Source organism: Ciconia boyciana, chromosome 6 (assembly GCF_034638445.1).
Source record: "Ciconia boyciana chromosome 6, ASM3463844v1, whole genome shotgun sequence".
Classification (NCBI taxonomy): Eukaryota; Metazoa; Chordata; class Aves; order Ciconiiformes; family Ciconiidae; genus Ciconia; species Ciconia boyciana.
The window spans coordinates 50,697,683-50,703,682 of NC_132939.1; positions in this window are offsets into that span (position 1 = coordinate 50,697,683).

Here is a 6,000-nt window from a genome sequence, read left to right on the forward strand (position 1 = left end):
TTTCTCATAAGACTTTCCTAAAGTCTTATTCTCATGCTCTAGCTTATTTTTTTTTCTGAACAGATTCTGAATCTTTAACTTTACCAACATTTAAAGTAATTGATTAATTAAGTCTTGTATTGAGATATTGCCCTCTAAATGAAAAATGTAGTGAATCATTGTTTATTCTTAAGAGGGCAGATATTTTAGATCACTCAATGCTTCTCTAAGAAGCACAGTTTCATGTGTTTGTATTTTATATGCCGATTCCTCACTCATGTAAAGGCACAAGGACCTGAAATCCAGCTGAAGGTCAAATGCAATACTAAACAGATATTAAAGGAAGTTATATCGTATTTAAATGGATGCTTTAGTATATCTCTGTTGTATAGGGCACCTTCTATATTTTTATTACTTAAATAGAATCCTTAGCAAGTTTCCTAAAATGATACAGCCTCGTTCCCATTACTTAAATCAAGGACATCCTCAATGACAAGATTTCTTCTTTTCTTCTTTCGGAAAGGCAATCTTTCCCTTATCTCTTTCTTTTTCAGTGGATATCTAATTATACCTTGTCTCTCTTACAGTTTCAAGTGTGCCTGCTTGATGTATTTGTAAATTTATAGTGGGATAATGGGCTTTGTTTTAATCTAATTAAGGGTTGTCAGGTGGTTAAAAGCAACTAGCCTTTACAACAATGAAAAACTTCCTCTCTTAAAGCAAGAAAACCCATAGTCTCAAAAGAAAGAATTTTCTATATTATTATTTAATTACTGCTACTTATTGTTCAGAGACTTTCTGCTGTTAAATAAAACATCACTGAATAGATAGTGCTGAAAAGAATAAACCTTCATAATAACTATTTTCTGTTGAATTTTCAAACAGCTAACATAACTGAAGGCATGTTTGTACTTCAGCTCTAAAATTCCACATGTTGAATTTTAAAAAAAGTTAAAGGAAAAAAATGCCAATACAATTTGATGGCAAAGCCTACCAGTGTTGCTTTCATTCCTCCAATGATCAAACAAAACAATTTGAAGTTATTTTCAAAACAGACTTTTAATATAGCAAAAACCAACTCCTGAACATGCTGCTTTGTCTCTGATCAATGCTCAGCTGGATGTCCTCCATATGCCTTTTCTCTTTTATTCTTGAATGTGACTTGTTTTTCCAGCCCAGATATGATATAAAAATAGGTTTTTTAAGCTGGGAGAATTCTGTTTTTAACTAGTGGAAGAATGTATTCTAGTCACACCTCTGTGCCCTTCCCATCCATCCAAATATGACTATAAACAGCATTAGATCATTTTGCCAACTTATCTGGCAAGGATTCTTTATGGTTTATTTTCTAAAGTTTTGCTTAGTCCTAAGTATTTCTCAGCCATGTTACTGCATCTAAATGTTTGCTGTTTTAACTGTATTGCTTTTCTCAAAGAAAAAGTCTGTTTATTAACAACCTTTTCCTTTCAATACTTCCATAATTTCCCTTATGCTGAGTATTTACATAGTTTGTATGTGGAAGATGTGGTATCCCGAGCATAGAGAAGTATTACAAGTCTGTATCTGTTTCTCTTCATATTTCTGTTCTTTCCTCTTCCTCCTTGTTCTTTGTTGCCTCTTTCAATTAATTCTGTAGAATATTTAAGTGAACTTACCACAGAATTCTTCCCCAAAATGTACTGCAAGCTGCTGAAAAGTACGAGTTCCCAGCCAGGGTTCTCCCTCCACAATAAAATTGTTGCATGAGCAAGTAACGAAGCTGACCTGTCACGAATTTATTTCATATGTCCCATACCCTTCTCTATTCTTCTCTTCCCTTCTTTTTCATGTCCATTTCCACTGTGTCCTTTCTTTTGATTCAGGGCACACATCTGGTGCACCTCTAGTGCAATATCTCTGTTGTGCCCACACAGCGCTTTCAGCTCCTTCCACATTACCTACCACCATTTAAATATGGAACTAGCTGGGTAACAGGCAAAGGATGCTGTAGGTGACTGAGAGAGAGTAGCAATGCAGTGATGTAGTGATAAGCCAGTGCAGGGCTGTGGATTGCCCAGCTGATTGTGCTCTATCTAGCTTTCCCTGAGACCAGGCATTTACAGAGTCTTTACAATCTACCCAGTCACCAATTTTCACACATTTTTGAGCATCTGGCTATCTCTGAGACTTTTTATTATCCTGCTTACTTAAAAATAACAAACAAATTAAAAAAAACAAAACAAAACACAAAAATACCAACAGAACAACCCAAACAGGGGTGACTGACAATCTGACAGGCAGACGCAGGAAATAACATATTTGTTTTCTAAATAAAGCAATCCAAAAATGGTGAAGTGATGCTGCAAGAAAATCATCTAAGGAATTATACTAGACCAAGCTGAATAGGGAACAACAGGGTATTGCTATGATAAAAGAGCAAGAAAATCAAACCAGTTGCATTTAGAGTTAACAGCACTGCCACATATTAGAAAAAACAGGGTGATTGATTGCATAAGCCTCTCTTAGGGATGAAGTCTGAAAATTTTAAAACCAGAAAGGATAAGAAGAATAAAAGAAGGAAATAGTATCAGAGGATGTAATTCACCCAATGCACCACCTTGTTCTCCTGCTAAAACATTAAGAAATGGACAGTATTTATGAAAACTTCTTTGCATTTAAAAAGGTGTCTTTGTGAAGAAACATTACAGCCTATACTTTGGCATAACTTAAGCAAAACAGATGTGCCCCAAAATGGTAAGACATAAATGTAGGTTTTAATTAACCCATGCTCTGAGGGTCCTCTCAACAGAAGGTTTGATTTGAGGCTCTGCTGAAAGCCTTTTTATTATACTATATTGTGTAATACAGCCTTAAATGCAAGGCCATTTTTTGTACTTCAGAATATGTTTATGTTTGTGTTTTTTAATTTATTTAAATTTCAAACTAATAACGGCACTTCTAGAGAAATACAAACAAATAATTATGTTAAATGATTTTTAAAATTTCACGTATCTTCTAAGGAACAAAATTACAGTTATGCCCCTACTGCATGAGGAGGCTTAGAATATCTTGATTTGGGATGGAATGAGCTGATTCAATTAAATGTTACCAAGTCCATGGATTACAAAAGCTATGAATCAAGCCATCAAATATCCAAATTAAATATAAAAATAATGAAATTTTAAAAAATATACATTTTGCCTGATCCTTGTTTTCCTTTTGCTGAGGAATATTTGGCAATCATCAGACAGATTTTTAAACCTTTTTGCACAAATAATTTTAAATTTTGAAAAAAAAACCCATGTCAATAACATATTTTTGCTTGGTTCTAATTTAAAAGATGACAAAACACCAAAACTGTCAGTTGTACCACTGGTGATAAAATTAAAAAAGTTATCAAAATAAATTATTTCCAGCAGAGGATACAATACTGATTTCCTTGTTAATCAGAAATTATCCCACTGAAGAAAAGCCTAGAAATGTGGAGAAAAAAGTAAATTCTGGTCTCAAAGGACATAGTCAAATTTCAGTATTTTGATGCATCTTGAATGAAGATAAGAAGCTGAAAGTTTCACATTTTCTATCTATCCACAGAAATGTCTAAGAAAGTTTAAAAAAAAGAATCAACCCCACAACAACACATTTTCATTCTGCCTTTACTTCAGTGTCCTACTTTCACAGCTTTGTTCATTCCTACAGTTACTTAAGGTGAATTCAACATTTATTTTTGCCAAAAAAATTCTTGCAATAACTTCCTGTAAAAAATGGGTAACAAGAATAAGTTCCTATGTCATGTCTCCAAGATTCACTCCTCAACATAGTTCCACTGCCCAAAGAATTTTCTTAGTCATTGATTTTTGGCTTTCAGGTATCCAATGCACTGTGGCTTTCACTTAGGGACAGGAAGGTATTCTCTCCTCAAGCTGGTGGCCCAGGTGATTAATTGTGAATACATCAGATGTTCTCCTAATAACCAGGATCTATTTTTTCAAAGACAACTCCAACCTGTTCTATGTATTCTTTGCAGCTGCTTCTGTAAATGATTGCCACCAAGATAATCATGGGCAAAATAATGGAGTCCTGACACCTCTTGTTTAGTTGGTTTCTGAAGTGTAAATTCTACACTGAACTGTCCAGGAGGCACTATCTTGATCTCCCAAAATGTCTATGGTGAATGCAGGTTTGAACAGTTTGAGCAGAATATGACAATATAAACTGATCAAACCCAATGAAAGTTTGGTTGAGATGGCTGAATTGGTTCTAAGTTTCTAGTAAATTATTTACCCTGAAAAAAGGAAATAAATGAAATATTGTCATTGTTCTGAGCCTTTGTAAAGTCATATGGAAAATGCATTTTCAAAATGTTCTTACTGTGTCTCAGGGACTACTTAATTTTGCCTCAGTCCTTAATTACAATGCTCAAACATCCCTGACCTCATATTCCTGCCTGCAACTTTGTCTGATAGGATCTTCATCAAAGCCTGCTATTTTATGAAAAACATTTTTCTATTGATTTTGCGAAGTGTGGTTCTGCCTTTGCAGAAGGAGCTAACTCCCAGAGTGGACTTATGTTCTTGAATGAGCTTCCTTTCGTTGGTGAGTATATCTGACAGAAGAGGGGTTTGGGATCCCTTCTCTTTCCTACAAACCATGTTTATAACCTCTTTACATCTGTAACAGGCTTTCAAACTATTAATGTGTACAGTTTGTGGTAGAGCCTGACTGTGTCATTTCCTGACATTGTAAGTAGATTCATTAACCTGTTCATTTCCTTAAAGGCTTCCCTCCCAAGAATTTTGCATCTTAAAGTAGTTTTCAAGGATTAAGGGTAGCACCAAGTCCTCTACTTCAAAAGAATTCTTGCAACTATTCCAGCTGTACCACTTCTTCCAGGTCCTTTGGCCCTTGATCATACTTTGTTGCATCAAATGTAATGTGGATTTTAAATCACCATATAACACTCTGAATATATGAAGTTTCTCCTTCAACCTAGTGCTGCTTCACAAAAAATATTCATTGAGATCTGAAGATTTCTGTTTTTTCTTTATGGGTGTCTAAACTGATGAACCACACAGATTCCTGAAGTACCTTGTAGTAGCCAGAGAGTAAATGAAGTAATACTATGCTGCCATTGCAATCTTTTTGGTTGCATATATTTTCAATTTAGCCTTAAGCATTTTGATGAAAATGTCTATTAAACAATTTATTTCTGGATAATAGGAAGCAAGTGTCATCATTTTGTAATTATTTGAAAAATTAAGATTTCAGTTCTTATCTGAAAGGACAAAGAACTTGCTTTAAGTTATTACGTGGCAGAATTTCTTGCTGGGATTAGAGGCAGGGTACTTTTCTCCATCTAGCCTGATCTGTAAGTACACTCATAACAATCATGAAGAACATTCAAAATGGCTGTTTGACCATCTGAGAGAGGAACTGGGTGGGACTTCCCTGGAAGCAAATACGCTTTTCAGCTTTTGAGGTCTGGTCACAGAAGCTGTAGCAGTCCTTACTTCACCCTGCCTGCTAGGGTGAAGAAGAATAATTTCCTGAGCACCTCAGAAACATTCTTGACCTTAAATGAGAACAGTAATGTGCTAGCTGTAAAAGTGTCTAACAGTTTACAGGTCTCTCTCTGACAATCCCTCTCATCTTTGAGGTACCTCTCTGCACAGACACAATATTCCATGAGGAATTTCTTTTTTATTTTAAGGCTGCGATGGCACATTGAGACAAGGTCTTCTGCATAAAAAGAGTTTCCTTTTATGACTTTCTCATTCAGCAGGGCTGATCCACACCCCATAACTCCTCTGACTTCCCAGTATTTGTGTCAGTGAGTGGATCCTAGTCTTTAGCTACCTCTGGCTTGCTGACAGTGGCAGCTCCATCTGCCATCCACAACTTCTTTGGTTTTAGCCGTTCTATGTTCATCATGGAAGAAGAGTCATCATTTCAGGCAGCATGACTGCAAGTATGTAGTAACTCCCACTAGTGAGACGCCCCCTACACCTTCCCACTCAAAGATAAATTCCTGCTCTTCCCCAG